Source organism: Chinchilla lanigera, unplaced genomic scaffold, assembly GCF_000276665.1.
Source record: "Chinchilla lanigera isolate Chin_1 unplaced genomic scaffold, ChiLan1.0 scaffold00067, whole genome shotgun sequence".
In the NCBI taxonomy this organism is placed as follows: Eukaryota; Metazoa; Chordata; class Mammalia; order Rodentia; family Chinchillidae; genus Chinchilla; species Chinchilla lanigera.
Genome location: NW_004955468.1, coordinates 2,392,922 through 2,409,851, shown reverse-complemented (window position 1 = coordinate 2,409,851; position 16,930 = coordinate 2,392,922). Strand labels below are relative to the sequence as shown.

The window sequence follows — 16,930 nt, the reverse complement described above, 5'->3', positions numbered from 1 at the left end:
TGTGAATTCTGGGAAACGTAGTCCAGAGCCACATTAGACACGGACAAGATGGCTGAGTCTGGGATGGGCCTGTTCTGAGATCGCGCCAGGTAGGTATCAAAGTAGTCCCCACTCCAAATATTCTAGCGGGCTTGATTGAGTTCACTTGATTCCAATAAGGACCACTCACCGTAAGACCCCCGAATCCACAGGAGGAGGCTATCAAGTGTGCGTGAGGGAGATAGAACTGTCTGCACAGCCTTAAGGGAAATGTAGTCCGCGGCCAGAAAAGCTGCGTCGCTGGTATCACTGTAGCGGGTAAGCAAGTCCCGGCCCAGGCCTGGCTGGTCGGGTGAACGCGCCGGGCCGCGTCGCGGAGACTTCTGGGAGTGCTCGGCTCGCCTTCATAGTGCGCAGGCGCAGCGCGCCGAGTGGACATTTTGGTCTTTGTCCGCGGGTCGGTACGGCCTCTCGGTACACGTGGCGCGAAAGTAGGAGGTGGGATCTGGGTGTCTTGGGTCTGTCGGGCCGGGGAGGTTGAAGGGAAGGATTCTTGATCTGTAGGGACGGGGCGCGCGCGTGGGGAGTGGGTTTAAGAGGGTTTGGCCTACGTATGGGGCGGAGGCGGGGGCCTCTGAGGAGGGTTGGAGCGTGAGTGACCCTGACTTTGACCGCAGAGTTTGACCCATTCTTTCGAACTGTTGAGCGAACGTGCAACAGTGTAAGATTGTGTGTGGTTGCGCCTACGAAGGAGATGCGGAGCCCCGTGCTGAGGTGCCGTATAACGTGTGAGCCGCATTTCCCGTGTCGAAAGTGCTGATAGTTATAACGGTGCCATCTTCGGGAGTTATTTTACTTGGAAGATCCGAAGGGGGAAAAAGCGAGTATTGAATAAGTTTAAAACGATTTTTAAATGTGAAAACTCCTTTTTTATTAGGTTAGAATGCAAATCACCCTGATTTAATTTTTTTTAAAAGAATATTTCAAAGGTATTTTTTGTTACGTGATGTCTGCTTCCTGTCTTAAATCCCCTAATCTTTGAGTTACTTAATAAAGAGCTGCTAGGGAAATTCCTGTAGTTAGTAGTTTTTCGTTTTGAGAGGCAGTATCACTACATGGAAAGCCCAGAATTAGAGAGCCGGAGGTTCTAGGTGAGGAATAATTAACCTCATTTCTTTTTTAAAAAGAAAACTTGGTTGCTGACAGCGTTTATCTTTAAGTCAGGAATAAAAGTCCAAACTCCTTAATGAGTGGAGGTGTTTCTAGTATGTGAATTTTGTAACATAATGGAGAGAACTATTTGCTTGGATGCTTTTTCTAAAGACGTCACCCGCAGTCCTGTTTTAAAAGCTTTGCATAATAATAGTTAAGTAATTGGGTACCAAATTAAGATCTACAAACCAATGGCCACAAATTTACAAACAGCAGCCGGTGAGGAGATAAAATTGAAGAAAAATACTATTTGCAATAGCATTAAAAAGATATAAATTTAAGAAATGTGCAAAACAATTCGAGAAAAAATTTTAAAATGCTAAGTGGTGTAAATGTAAAATGTGACTAGAAATACCATGGTACATAAAGAATTGTATTGTACCAAAGAATGAATTTATTAATTTAATGTGATGCTGAAAAAAGAATCAACCAGATTTTGGGGGCGGCGTTAGGTGAGCTGATTTTATTAACACGGTAAAACAAACAGCTATAGCCAGTGAACATAAGAAAAAGAAAGCAGTCGGTGCTTACTTTGTAGCAGTCGGAACAACAAAGCAGTTGTTCCCAGCTGTAACATTTTTGTGGTGATTGTCACCTATAATCACAGCACTTGGGAGATTGAGGCAGGGGGGTCACCACGAGTTCCATGTCAGCCTGAGATACACAGACCCTATCTCAAAAAATCAAAATAAGTAAATGAATATAAAGCCTCAGAAATTAAAATAGTGTCGATATTGGCATAGGCAAGGCATATGAAGGGAAATTTGGTAACGCAGTATCTGTGATAATTACAGCTGCTTTAACTCAACATTTTTAATGTTACAAATGTATCTACATTTACATGAAACAATAGAGGTACAAGATTGCTTTTAGTAGCAATCTTGGTTGTTGACAGCGTTTATCTATGAGTTTTTCTATTTGGCATAGAAATGTACTGGAAACAGAGTTTGTGGTACAGGCTTGTAATCCTAGCCACTTGGGAGGCAGAGATAGGAGCATGGCAAGTTGGAGGCTAGCTTGGCAATTTAGTGAGACCCTGTCTGAAAATAAAAAACAACCAAGGAACTGGGTATGGTGGCTCATGCACTTGGGAGGCTGAGGCAGGATGATTGCCATGTTTGAAGACCAGCCTGAACAACATGGTGAGTTCAGGGCCAGTCTAAGCTACATAGCAAGCCCGTGTCTCAAAAAAAAAAAAAACGAAAAAAAAGAAAAACCTAAAAAACAACCAACAGCAAAGGATTGGGAAGGGAGTGTAGCTCAGTGACTGCAAGCCCAAGGCCCTGGGTTTAATCCCCAGCACCAAGCAGAAATAAGAAAAAATGGTTCGAGTCATGCCTATCAGTAATAGATGGGATCAGTATGCTGTGGGTATAGCTATAGAGTATAGCAATACATAGCTGTTTAAAAGAATGAGAAGAAATAACTACATTTTTATTACTTGTGAAGTATAGAATCTATAGTGTATTTTGCTTACAGTAAGAAATGGGTTATAGGCAGATGTTATAGCACATACCTGTCTGGGAGACTGAGGTAAGAGGATAGCAAATTTGAGCCCTGTTTGGAAATTTATCAATTCAGCAGACCCTGTCTCACAGGATGGAGATGTAGCTCAGTAAGAAGGCCTTGGGTTCAATCCTGAGTACCACCAAAGAAAAAAGAAGGAAAAGAAAAAAGTAGGTGGGGCATGGTGGCACACGCCTGTAATCCCAGCACTCTAGGAGGCTGAGGCAGGAGGATTATTGGGAGTTTGAGGCCAGCCTGGGCTACAAAGTGAGCTCAAGGCCAGCCTGAACTGCACAGCGAGACCCTGTCTCAAAAAGACAAAAGAAAGAAAAAAATCCTTTATCGGAGAATTATGTGATTAAGTTAATATCAATTTGTTTTCAAGTTAAGGGACTGCTCCCCCCGCCATTGGGATTGAACCTAGAGTTTTTGCACTGAGCTATATCTCCAGCTGTTTTTAAATTTTAGACAGGATCTCACTTTGAGTCAAGGCTGGGCTCAAACTTACAGTCCGCCTGCCTTGGCCTTCCAGAGTGCTGGCATTACAGGCATGTACAGCACTTGACAAGGCACTATTTTTCTTTAAAAATGAATTTGATTACTTTTTTTTTTTTTTTTTTTTTTGGTTTTTCTCCGGTACCAGGAACCGAACTCACGACCTTGCGCTTGCCAGGCAGGTGCTTTTGCCGCTGAGCTAAATCCCCAGCCCCTTGATTACTTTTTAAAAAGCAAGTAATGTAAAATATATGTCACAGAAATATCTCTCATTCTACTTTTCTCTTGCAGTCATATTCTTTGTCCCATATAAATATAGTTTATTGGGGTTTTTTGTTTCTTTTTACCCTTTAGGTTGGCCACTGGTATATATTTATTGTTCATTCCTGTTCCCACCTTCATATAAAGGGTAGTATATCGTATTCACCTTTCTGTACATTTACTTTCTTCACTTAACATTTATGTCCTGAAGATGTCCCTTTTGAGCACTCTTTTCCTTTTTTTAACTACTGTGTATGTAAGATACCATTGTGTTGGATGTGCTATAGTCCCCTGTGGAATGTTTCTGTTGCTTCCAGTCTTTAGCTGTCACTGAAAATGCATGATATAGGGTCTGAGGAGTTCCTGCAAAGAGAAGGTGGAGACCTCAACTCAGCCTGTTAAGTAGGTTTTTGACTCTCATCTACAGAAAAGAATTTTAGGATGCCTCACTATTAAAGAAGCACACACTAAGAAGATGGAATGTTGGCCCTCAAGAGAGGCTCCTTTTGGTTTGGAGCTGGGAATATTTGTTTTTGCAAAATAGGGAATGTGTAAATTTATAGAAAGGGGGGCTCAATTTGCAGGTCAAAGACAGTGTCCATTTACAGGAGAAGAAGCATTGGCCCAATCTGTTGTATTCTTTTAAGATGAGGGACTAAAATGTTTTTCCTAAAAACATTCTTTGAACTCTTTGAATCTGATTCTGTATTGGTTTGCTGACCTTTAGCTTATCAACTGAGTTAATTCATGGATTTAATAGTATCTTTAAGGAGTGTGATATAATGGGCCTGGAAGGGAGGGGAGCCCAGGGAGGTAAAGATAATGGATAATGTTGAGTAACTTTGTGTCCGGAAGTTGCAGTATTTTTAGAAGACACTTAAAATTATGGGTTGCCTCATCTCCTTTCTGCCTACCTCATTACTGAATAATTTACCTGTGTTATTTTGTACTTAAGCAGGAGTATCTCTAAAGTAGATTTCTCCAAGTGGAATTGCCCAGTGGGTAAGTATATAACACTCCCACTAGCAATGTGCAGTAGCTCCTTTTCCCATAACTAGCCTCAGATTGTAGTGTTGAATGTTTGTGGGTTTTGGAGGGGGGTTTTTTGGCTTTTTTTTTTTTTTGTATAGGAATTGAACTCAGGACCTTGTGCTTGCCAGGCTGCTGAGCTATATGCCTGTTTTTTTTCCCTTTTTGAGACAAGGTCTTGTTCTCCAGTTCAGGCTGGCCTTGAACTTGCAGTGATCGTCCTGCCTCAGCCTTTGAGTGCTGGGGTTATAGGCTTACAGGGGTGCATCACACCACTCCCTGCTTTTTTTTTTTTTTTTTAACCAAAGGCACAAATAAGAATTGCATATGAGTGTAAGTTTAATTTACAATGCAAGGACCATATATGTTCATCTGAGAACTGTCTGCTCACATACATACTTTTCTCCATTTTTCCATGGAATGTCTTTTAGGAATTGTTATATACTTAAAAAGATAGCTCTGTGAAATGAGCCGCAGCCCCACACTCCAGATTTTCATTTGTGTTTTGGCGTTGTTTATAGTAATTGTTTTCTTTTCTAAGCCATGCAGAATCAGGAAGGTTTTTTTTTTTTTTTTATGTTACATTATCCTTTTTTTTATTAAAAAAAGAGTAAGCAGACTTTGTTGTTTTCCTTTTTTTCCCATTTTTTTACTTTTCCCTTCTTTTCTCCCCTCTCCCCTCCCTTTTTCCCATCCCCATTTGAACATTTTCTTCCTGTTTCACAATGCCTATTACCCATTTTGGTCCTTATTTACAAAACAATGAGATATTTATACATATGTTCAATGTATTTTACTTGAGTCTGATCTCAAGGTGTATCCTTTTACCTAGAAATGTCTTGAGCTTATCCTTACTTATGGCAGGGTAGTACTATGTTATATAAAAGAACCCAGTTGATGGGCATTTGGGCTGTTTCCAAGAGTTGGCTATTACAGACTGTGTCACTGTAAACATGGGTGTGCATATATCACTGTGATATGGTGCTTTGAATTCTTTTGGGAAGCTACCAAGAAGGGGAATAGCTGAGTCATAGTTTTTTGAGGTATCTTCACACTAATTTCCACAGTGGTTGCACCAGTCTTGACTCCCATCACCAGGTTCCTTTTTCCTCACAGCCCCTCCAACATTTGTTATTGGTTGATTTCTTGATAATAGCCATTCTTTCTGGGGTGAGATGGGATCTCACTGTTGTTTTAATTTGTATCTCTCAAATGAAGATTTTCTTTTTATATACTTAGATTTATCAGTCTTTCCATGTATGATCATAGTCAGAAAGCCTTTTCCACTCCAAATTTTACCTGTTTTCAAATTCTTACAAGGATGTCATTTACATAGGCTTTCGTTTCTGTTTCTCTTTCCCTCTCTCCTTCCCTCCTTTTTTCTTCTCTCTCTCTCTCCATTCCTCTTTCCCCTCTTATTCATTCATTCATTCATTCATTCACTCACTCAGCAGTGCTGTGGATGGAACACAGGGTCTTACCCACACTAGGCAAGTACTGTACTACTGTGTTAAATCTCCAGCTCAGGTTTTATATTTGAATGTACATTTTTGATCCATTTAGAGTAATTCCAGTGCTCCAGAGGCCATGAGTTCAAGACCTACCTGGACAACATAGTGCATTTAAAACCAGCCTGAACTACATAGCAAGACCCTGTCCAAGAATCAAAAAAACGTTATCCCTATCAGAATAGGCTTATCTTTTTCCATTTAGTTACCTAGTTCTTCACCATTTTTTGAAGGTTTCATCTACTATTTTAAGATGCCACATGCTAAATCCTCACATTTATATAGCCTGGTTTTGGACTTCATAGTCTTACCTTTTTATTATTCAACTTTTATAATTATGTTTTAATATCTGAGATAGCTGATCTTATTGCTTATTCTCAGAGTTTTCTTGGCTATTCTTGCTTATTTTTTGTACTGGGATTGAACCCAGAGCTTTCACACTGAAGTATCCCCAGATATATTTTTTAAAACAACAATTAATTGTTGGGCGTAGTGGTGCACACCTGTAATCCCAGCACTTGGGAGGCTGAGGCAGGAGGATCATGACTAGCCTGGGCTATAAATTGAGCTCAAAGTGAGCCTGAACTGCATAGCCAGATCCTGTCTCAAAAAGACCAAAAAAAGAAAGAAAACAAGTCCCTAAGTTACTTGGCCAGGCTGGGCTCCAACTTGCTATCTTCCTACTTTAGGAAGCAGCCTGGGATTACAGGTGTGTACTACTACGCCGGGCTTTATTTTTCTTTGTAAACTTTAGAAACGGCTTACCTGGTTCTAGAAAACAAAAACTTCCTATTGAGATTATATAATTTAGGGGAAAGGGACATCTTTATGATGTTAAACATTCCTATCCATGTACATAATACATATTTTCTTTTAGTTTTTTATTTGGAGACAGTGTCTCACTGTTGCCAAGGTTGGCCTTGAATTCAAAATCCTCCTGCCTCAGCCTCCCCAATGGCTGGAATAACATTTTATTTAAATTTTCTTCTGATTCCTTTGGACTATTATCAAATTTTCTTCATATAGGTTTTAAATATTTCTTACAAAGCTATTAACTTTATTCCCAGTTAGTTTTGAATTTTTCTAACTATATAAATGATAATCAAGTAGGGGTCCCCCTTCTATTTTGACTAATAGAGTTGCTTCCGTTGTTTGGATAGTTCATAAAATGCTGGGCTTTTGATCAGATACATAATTACGTTTTTTTTTTTTTGTACCAGGAATTGAACTCAAGACCTTGCACTTGCTAGGCAGGTGCTTGTGCCGCTGAGCTATATCCCCGACCCCCATAATTATGATTATCCATATATATGTAGATTGTGCTGGCTGGGTCTCGAAATATTAATAGAAACAAAAGGCTTCAAGGTTAAGACTATGTCTATGCCCCAGATGCACAACCAGGAGAGATAATAATGAAAGCCAGGCGTGGTTATGCATACCTGTAATCTCAGCCCTCTGGAGTCTGAGGCCAGAGGACTGCCACAAGTTCAAAGCCAGCCTGAACTTAACCCAGGGAGACCCTGTCTCAGTTCCTCTCCCCCAAATCAGCTGGGATAAACATAAGGTACTGGGTAAGATTCATTCTTACTTTCCTGCTTTCTATCCATTTCTTCTTTTAGGCAGCCGAATGACTTCTGTTTCTCTTTTGTGTTTTTTTCATTTATTTCTTAAAAATGTTTTAAATTGATTTTATTATGCTGTTTTCATCTGCTTTATGATAGTATTTTCAAATAAACTTGTTGGGACGTTATACTGCCCATTTTCCCTGTTTTTTGTGCAGACAAATGATTTGTGTTACATTTGTATGACAGTGGAGCTCCAGTGGAGCAATCAGTTAGTGCACAGTACTTACACATTTGTATGAGAATGACTGTCTAGATAACCACGAGGAAAAGAGGAACGGTAGTACCCTGTGTTCCATACCTCACGTGCCGCCTCTAGGGTTCCAGCAAAGGACTCCCCTTTCTGTGACTTGCTGATCATAATTCTTCACCATACTTGGCAATCAGGACAAGTTCACTTTTAGAAGTTGCTAAATTTGGTATCTCTGGATCCCATTCCCAAGTACTTTTAAGCCACGCTCTCTGCTTTCCCTGCAGTCCTTTTCTATTTAATTTAATTTAATTGGATTTTTTGGTACTGGGACTCGAACTCATGATTGCCAGGCAGGCATTGTGCTTGCCAGGAAGGCCTTGTGCCATTGAGCTATATCCTGGCCCTCCTTTTCTCTTTAATCTAGTTCTGTGATCTGCTTTTTATCAATTCCCTCTTCACAGATAAGCTCTCAACTGTGTAGTTTGGGCTGGTTTTGAACTCATGTAGCCCAAGCTGGCCTTGAATTTATGACAGTCCTCCTGCCTCAGCCTTCCAAGTGCTGACATAGATATGCAGCACTGCACCCAGCCCCACTTGCTGTTTTGTAAGAAAATATTAGCTGCAGACTTCAGAATTCTTCAAGTCCTTAGAACCCTCCTCTGCATTCCTATTTCTTCCTAAGGCTTCTGTGCAACTTCCTGTTTAGGTCTTGTACATGAGTCTGATTAGATAGTTTTGAGTTTTTTCTTGTCTTTAGTTTTGTTGTTCGTTATTAGATTCAGTTGCAGTCTTCACAGAGGGAGGGGCCCCTCATCCTGAGAATGGTATTTGGTAATTATTTCTGAGATCTTTTACCTCAAGGACTTCTTGCTATTCCTACCTCACGTTTTTGGTTCCTCACCACTTCTGTTTTACCTGTGTTGAGCCATACTTACATTTAGAATTAATTTTTTTCCTCCCGGTGGTTTCACTAGATATACTGTAGATTGTCCAGACCCCAAATCACATTATTTTTTATATAATTTATGTGGTCTTTAGGAGAAGCATTTTGACCATTTGAAACTATAAACAGTTGGCTTCTCTGGGGCCTCTTCTGGTTTTTTTGCTGTTGGCATTTCTGGGCTCTGTCCGTGACTACCTCTTCACGTGCTGTGTACTCTGTTAGCAGTCACAGTTATCCTGTCTCGTGAGCCACAGTGATAGTTCAGATAACTGTCAGGTTCCCATTTCTACTCTTGGCCTATTGTGGTCTCTTGATGTAAGTCATCCAGCTGCCTGCATGTTTCTCAGAAACCTAGTAACTCTGAATGCCCTGAATATTAGTTGTCTCCAGCTAAGTTACCCTCTTAGTTTCCCTCCATGTATATTACTGTTTTAGTCAGGCTGTGAGCCTTCTGTCTCTCCCATACCCAGATACCCAGTTATGAACTAATGACAGCTTTTTCAGAATAAATAATAAATGGTGTGTTTGTGTGTATGTGTGTGTATAAGTTGTAATGTAAGTTTTTTTGTGATTTTGCTTTTTTGTATGACTAATTGTTATAAAATACTTGGCATGGAACAACAGAATTTCTGTGTACCATTTATTCAAAACCACCACTCATTTTGTATTTTGTGTTTTTGCTTTGTTTTTTCATTTCTTTATTTTCTCCAGATACATGAATGTCAAATTTTTTTTCTAAACATTTGAGGCTTAAGTTACAGATAACATCCTCTTTATAAGTACTTACACATGAATTTTTAAGAACAAAAGCATTCTGTTTCATGTACACAGCACAGCAATCAAAATCAGAAAATTTGACGTGGATATGTTAAGTCTGCATCCATGTTCAGATTTTATTAGTTGTCCAGTAATGTCTTTAAATTGATTTTTAAAAATATTTTTGAACAAATAGGTGACTATATAGGGAGTTTTAAATTCTGAATACTGTCACAAAAACTAACTACACACTGTGCCCACGTGGCTTAGTTCTAAGAGAGGCATTTGTTGTTATAGTCAAAGAGTATTTGTGCAGGAATAAGGGCCATAGTAAAAAACCCAAAACCTGGGTAGGAGCATGGCGCCAGAGGAAAAGTTGCAACCAGTCATGTGAAGAATGAGCAGATTTCCTATTTAAGTAAAATTCTGAGGGCTAATTTTCTCTGTTTCCCTACTTCTGGATGTATGGAGACTTTAAATAGCTCAGTGAGTATGACTTTAAAATTTGGATTCAGCCAAGTGTGGTGGTGCACACCTGTAATCGCAGCACTTGGGAGGCTGAGGTGAGAAGATTGGCATGAGTTCGAGGCCAGCTTGGGCTACACTGTGAGTTTAAGGCAAGCCTGAACTACACAGAGACCCTTTGCCTCAACAACAGTAAAATTTAGGATTGAAAAAAGTCCTAGGTTCCCAGGCTTAGGTGGCACACACCTGTAATCCTAGCACATGGGAGGCTGAGGCAAGAGGATTACCTTGAGTTTTAGGCCAGCTTGAGCTATGTAGTAAGCCCCTATCTCCCCCAAAAAAGTTGTAGATCTTTTGCCTATACACTTGCGTGCTTTGATCACAAGGTAAAGAAATCATCATCTTTTTCTCTTTCACAGGGCCACTTCCTTGTGCATCTCTGGAAAGTACACCTTTCTCATCCTTCAGCCCAGGGGCCCCAGAGGGCTCATCCTGAATTCTAGAATGGTACTTTGGTCACAGCAATAACAGTTTAGTGCTGTGTCATTTTCCCCAGTAGCAGGTTTTAAAGAGACCAAAATGGATAAAGTCTTCCATTGAAGAGGACAAACTCGATGGTGGAGAAAGAAATGGAAAGAGTCTGTCTAGGTGAGTGAGTGACAACTAAGTTGGTATAGATGTTTAGTTAACGTTGATAACTCTAAAGTACTTTTGAGGACACTTCCTTATAGGCCCTAGTCTTGGGTTATCACTTGGTATTTCATAGATGTCCCAGTGACAGTTGCAAACATGATTTTTTTTTGTTTCAGTACGCTTTTGTTTTTCCAGTACTGGAGATTAAACCTAGGGAGGGCTAAGCTAAATCCCCAGCTCTTTGCCCTTTAATTTTTTGTGTTTTAGAAGTGTTTTGGGCTTTTTCTTTTGGTGGGGGGGACAAGGTCTCCCTATGTAGTTCAGGATGATCTCAAACTAAGTGACCCTTCTGTCTCAGCCTCCTGGAAGCTAGGATTACAGGCGTATACTCCAACACTCAGCTCTACCTTTTGAGACAGGATTTCACTAAATTGCCCATGCTTTAGTTAGTTGCAGACTTCCATCCTCTTGAATTAACCTCGCAAGTAGCTGGGCTTGTAGGCTTGAAGCACTACACCCAGGCAGTATTGTACTTCTTTCATCTGATTCTAAAGGGCTGTGTATCTCTCTTATCTCTGTCTTAATGTTAATACTTCATACTTTATTTTTACTATTATGATTGTTTTCTTTCAGTCTCATATCTGGTTTCATATCTTGTTATGTGTATAGTCTTCATGTGTTATCTTTTATAGGTCTTAACTTTTTCATATCATCTGATACTTAGTTTCCTCTTTACTACTTGGTACCTTGTATCATTCTTTTCAGTGGTTAAGGGCCTCAGAATAATATTTTGCTTTTGCATTCTTACATCCCTCCCCTTTCATAGATCAACAGATCTACCACTCTTCATTTCCCTCTTTCACTGGTTTCTTTATGCTACTTTTTGTGAATGTACATTAGGAAAAAAGGAAGAAAAAACAAAAAGTATGAGCTCTCCAGTAAGGACAGGTTTGCTTAGAATAAGTCTGAGAGGGACTGTCCTGCAACTTAGACCAGACCTATAAGATCTCAGACCAGGCTATAAGGTCTTTTATGGGGTCATCAGCATAAAGCAGGGCTATGAAAGGAGAAGATCAGAATGGGACTTTTGAGGGGGAAGAATTTAGTGGAAAGGAGTTGTGGCTACTTGCCAGGGACAAGGCTTGAGAAAGTAGAGTCAAGAGCAGGGCTGAATAATGATGGGAATTATGGGGTTAAGCCATGGTCACTGGGCCTTATATAACCCATGGTTATATCTTTAGCAGATGTAAAAGGATAGCATGACAGAAAGAGGCTTAACGCAGTCTGTTCAGCCTATGATGGTGACAGTTGGACTCCTTCAGTACATATGAGTGTTTTTTAATGTCTTTTTCTTTTTGGTAATGAATTCACACTTTTTAAAATTTTACTTAATTATTTTTTTGGTACCAGGAATTGAACTCAGGGCCTTGTGCTAGCCAGATAGGCACTGTGCTGCTGAGCTACATCCCCGGCCCCTCATAAATATTTTTGAACATTGAGATACAGAGCAAGAAGACTCCTTTTAGCTCTGACCCTTGTCCTATAGTTTCTTTCCAGAGATAGTCACTTTGAAGAGTTTCTCACATACTGATCTTTAGGTACTAGTCTATGAGTAAACCAAAATATATTATATATATTATGTATCTTTGCCACAAATATGCTATATCTCTATAAACCACTGTCCTTGTACCTTTTCATATAAATAGTGGCATGGTACATATCCTATTGTGTATGTAATTTTTTCTTTAGAAGTCTGTCACGTTATTAAACTTGTCTTTTTTTTTTTTTAACTTGTCTCATTAATGGGCATTTAGGTTGTTTCTAGGCTTGTGCAATTGAAGACATAAGTGTGAATACTTGTTCATATTGATTTGCAGAGATACACAGACAAGACTACACAGTGATTTACTTTTAGTGAAAGTGTGATTGAAACAGGCTTATCACTCTTAAAAGTAACCAGTTTACGTTTTTACCACTAGGTAGTTACTGAATGTTAGATATTGGTTTCCATTTCATGCACTAAGGGAATGTCAATGATCAAGATACTCAAAATTTTTTTTTCCTATAAGCTGTATTGTAGTTGGAGAAGAATGTGAATGATAAGTAAAAAACGTATTCCATCAAATAATGACAAAGTGCTTTGGAAAAAAACCAAAAAGAACTGTACTGAGGGCCATTTGGATATTTAATTAGTTTTTTTATGGGAGTCAATACTGGCGATTGAACCCAGAGCTTTGATCCTGCTGTACCACTGAGCTATATCCTCCCAGGTTGTGATTTAAAGTAAGTTGGTGGAGCTGGGCGTGGTGGCACACCCCTGTAATCCCAACACTTAGGAGGCTGAGGCAGGAAGATTGTTGTAAGTTCAAGACCGACCTGGGGGGGCTGGGGATTTAGCTTAGCGGCAAAGCACCTGCCTGGCAAGTGCAAGGTCGTGAGTTCGGTTCCCGGTACCGGAAAAAAACCAAAAAAAAAAAAAAAAAAAAGAACAAGACCGACGTGGGCTACAAAGTGAGCTCAAGGCCAGTCTGAACTGCATAGCGAGACCCTGTCTCAAAAAAAGAAAAAAAAGTTAGTAAAGGAAAAGTCTCATTGAGAAAGTGGTACTTCAAAGGTCTGAAGAGTCTGAGGGTGGAAAGTGCAGTATTTGGGGAAAACTACCCAGAAGGAATAAAAATACTAAAAATCCTAATGTAAACTGGGCATGGTGGCATATACCTGTACTGAGTCAGGAGGATCGCCAACCTCCTGACTCATAAGTTTGAAGCCAACCTAAGCTATATAGTGAGTTTGAGGCCAGCCTAAACTATACCGCAAGCACCTGTCTCAAAAAACAAAACAAACAAAATTACACCTACTTCCTTCTTTTTTTTTTTTTTTTGGTAATGGGAGTTGAATGCAGGGCCTTCAAGCTTACCAGGCAGTCGCTATACCACTGAGCTACGTCCCTGGCCCTATTTCCTACTCTTATCAACAGTTTTTTTCTTCATTTACAGTCAAAAAATGGGCATAGTTATCCTCTACCATCTTAGAAGAAATGATCTATTTGTTATGTTACAATCACCTTTCCTGGAATGCTCCTCACGTGTTTGATTGGTATTTTGCTGACCTGTAATGTTGCATTATCTAAATTGTTTCCTCATCTTTTGTTTTGTCTTTCTTTACCTGAATCCTTCTTACCAGAGGTGGCTCCTAAAACTCTGGGTTCTGCCTTTCTTCCTGGAAACGACTCATCCATTCTAAAGATAGAATAAATTTTTTGTAATGTCCGTTCTTTTGGTATCGCCAGCCTTTCTGTTTTGCTTGGAATAATTTTACCAGTTAATAGCACAAACAGCTCTCTGACTGATTGTATTCTCCTGTGTCAGAGAGAAATCATAATGGTAGTTCTCTCTTACCCCGTTTCATTTGGTGTGGTTTCAGTTATCCATAGTTAACCACATTGTGAATATAAAATATTAATAAAAACTTTCAGAAATAAGCAATTCAAAAGGTAATGAGTAGCATGATGAAATCAAATCTCATTCCGTACTGCAGTGTGAATCATCTTTCTCCATTGTATCTACACCATCTGCCTTTTGTTAGCTAAGAGAGATAAAGAGTCCATTTTCACAAAACTTTTCTGGATGTGGTGGTGCATGCCTGTAATCCCAGCCTGAACGACATAGTGAGACTGTCTCAAAACACCTCCCTATTTTCAAGGCATTTATTATTGTTTGTTACAGTTGCTTTATTTTGTTAACCTCTTATGCATAATTCTTTTTTTTTTGGTTTTTCTCCGGTACCGGGAACCAAACTCATGACCTTGCGCTTGCTAGGCAAGCACTTTGCCGCTGAGCTAAATCCCCAGCCCCTCTTATGCATAATTCATAATTAAACTATCATAGGTATGTATATATAGGAAAAAAACATTGTGTGGGCTTTGAAACTTATCTCCTGAGGTTAAGGGAGACTACTACAATATCTTACCAATTTAGAAATTTTGTGAGGTGTGATGGTACATGCCTATAATCCCACCAGTTGGGAGGCTAAGGCAGGAGGATTACCGTGAGTGTGAGGCCAGTCTGAACTACATACAAGACCCTGTCTCAAAAAACCAAGCAAACAAAACACCCAAATTAGAAGTTTCATCCCTTTGTTCCCAGGTTCAGAGGTCACATAAACCCATTTTATAATTCATCTGAGCTGTCTTTTCTCATGGTCCTATGATACTGTCAGTCAAACCATTAAAAAAGATTTTACTCTACTCAAAAGACTTGAACTATATGGCTATAAAAACAAACATATTTCTTTCCCTTATAAAATTCTTTTGATTTTTGCCCCTCTCCCCCTTTTTTTTCTCTTGTTGGGGATAGTGTTTGTTAATAACATTTGAATCCAAGGCTTTTTTTTTTCATGTGGAGCTACATCTCAAGCCCTTTTAGTTTTAGGGCAGGGACTTGCCAAGTTGCCTAAACTAGGTTCAAACTCAGGATCCAGGCAGGATGTGGTGGCACTCACTTATAATCCCAGCACTCAAGAGGCTGAGGCAGAAGGATCACCTTGAGTTCAAGACCTGCCACAACTGCATAGATTTTGTCCAAAAAAAACAGAAACAAAAACAAAAAAGCACAACAAACCTTAGGATCCATCGGGCTCAGTCTCCCAGAGTGCTAGGGATTATAGATGTGCACCACCACACTCAGCCTAATACTTGCCTTTGATTATAAAGTGCTCTAATCCAGGTCTTGCTGATCATTTAAATTTGAATTCTACTTTTGTTTGTTTGAGACAGGGTCTCCACTGGTGGTTCAAACTGTCCTTAAACTTATTATGTAGCTCAGGCTGGCCTCGAATTTGTAGTGATCCTCCTGCCTCAGCCTCCCAAGTGCTGGGATTATAGGTGTATGCCACCATACCTGGTTTTTGTTGTTGCTGTTGTTTTGAGACAGTGTCTTGCTATGTAGTACAGGCTGGCCTTGATCTCATGGCAATTTTCCTTCCTTAGCCTCTGGAGTGCTAGGATTACAGGTGTGGGCCACCACACCCTGAATTCAATTTTCATTAAAATGCTCTTGTTAATTTTACCTTTTTTGATAAGTGTCCTAATGGTTCATACTACTTCGTTTTATTTTACATGTTTTTATATTTTAGTGTCTAGAATCTGTACTGTAACCTTTTGAAGGGACAGTTTATATTTATTCTTATAGGGAGTTTTTTACATACATGTGAGATGTTGTTAATCCATTTATTACTTTTTTTTATTTTAAAAATAAAAGGAGGAAAATATTAACAGACAGACAACATTTTACAAAATAGCAAAGGAACAGTACAGACAGTACGGAGTTACAAACAGAGTGGTAGGGAATTAACAATGCTTGCTGTATTACATACTGATACCTTCAAAGTGGTTTCTCCCATTTATTACTGTTATAGAAAGATTGTTGTTCCTTTTTTTCCCTAGTACTAGGGACTGAACACAAGGCCTCACACAGACTTGAGTAAGCACTATACCACTGAACTACAACCCCAGTTTTTAAATTTTGGGACAAGGTCTTGCTCAGTTGCCTAGGCAGACCTAGAACTTGTGATCCCCCTTCCTCGCCCACCAAATGCTGGGATTATCTTTTGTTCAATAGAATATAAACTTGAAGAAGGCAGGGGATTTTGCCATTTATTTTAATGTTATTTGTTCCTAGAGTGTAGACCTATACCATGTACATAGTAAGGGAACAGAAAGTATTTGATACTGAGAAATATTTTGAGCATCTCTTACTTAAACTTTTTGGTCTCTGATCTTAACTTTTTCTAAGAGCTTCATTGAGATGTAATTACTATAATAAAATGTACCTGTATATGTGTAGGTCTTGCTATGTTGTTCAGGCTGGCCTTGAACGCACTATGTAGTTCACGCTGGCCTTGAACTCAACGTGATATTCTTGTCTCAGCCTCTCAAGTGTTGGGATTACAGGTGTGCCTCACTACACCTGGCAGAAGTCAACTTTATATTTTTAAAAGTTGATAACCCCAAAGATTTTTGATTTGTAGGGGCTATGTTAAAATTTATCATATTTTAAAGTACTTTAACAATTGATTTACTTAAAAATAATAAGCTCATCATATGTAACCATAACATTTCTAAATTAAAATAATAACTTTTCAGAGCCAGTGATATATATAACTCAGTGGTACAGCACCTGCCTGGCAAGTGCAAGGTCCTGAGTTCAATTTCCAGCACCAAAAAAAAAAAAAAAAGGGGCTGGGGATTTAGCTCAGCGGCAAAAAGCGCCTGCCTGGCAAGCGCAAGGTCGTGAGTTCGGTTCCTGGTACCGGAGAAAAACCAAAAAAA

At 39.4% G+C, this 16,930-nt stretch overlaps 1 protein-coding gene across 6 annotated transcripts in view; it reads left to right on the top strand.

Annotated features, from left to right (window-relative positions):
• Positions 1 to 10: 10 nt before the first annotated feature.
• Positions 11 to 16,930, top strand: part of Znf146 (zinc finger protein 146) — a 25,753-nt gene continuing 8,833 nt past the window's right edge. The window contains exons 1-3 of one of the 6 annotated variants that reach the window (XM_013522331.1): positions 44 to 89; positions 4,409 to 4,455; positions 10,389 to 10,617. The gene's annotated coding sequence lies outside the window, so the exon portion shown is untranslated. Of the gene's footprint in view, positions 90 to 374; positions 478 to 4,408; positions 4,456 to 10,388; positions 10,618 to 16,930 lie in introns of those variants that run through there. The other 5 variants (XM_005399891.2, XM_013522330.1, XM_013522332.1 and 2 more) reach the window with 5 other exon arrangements.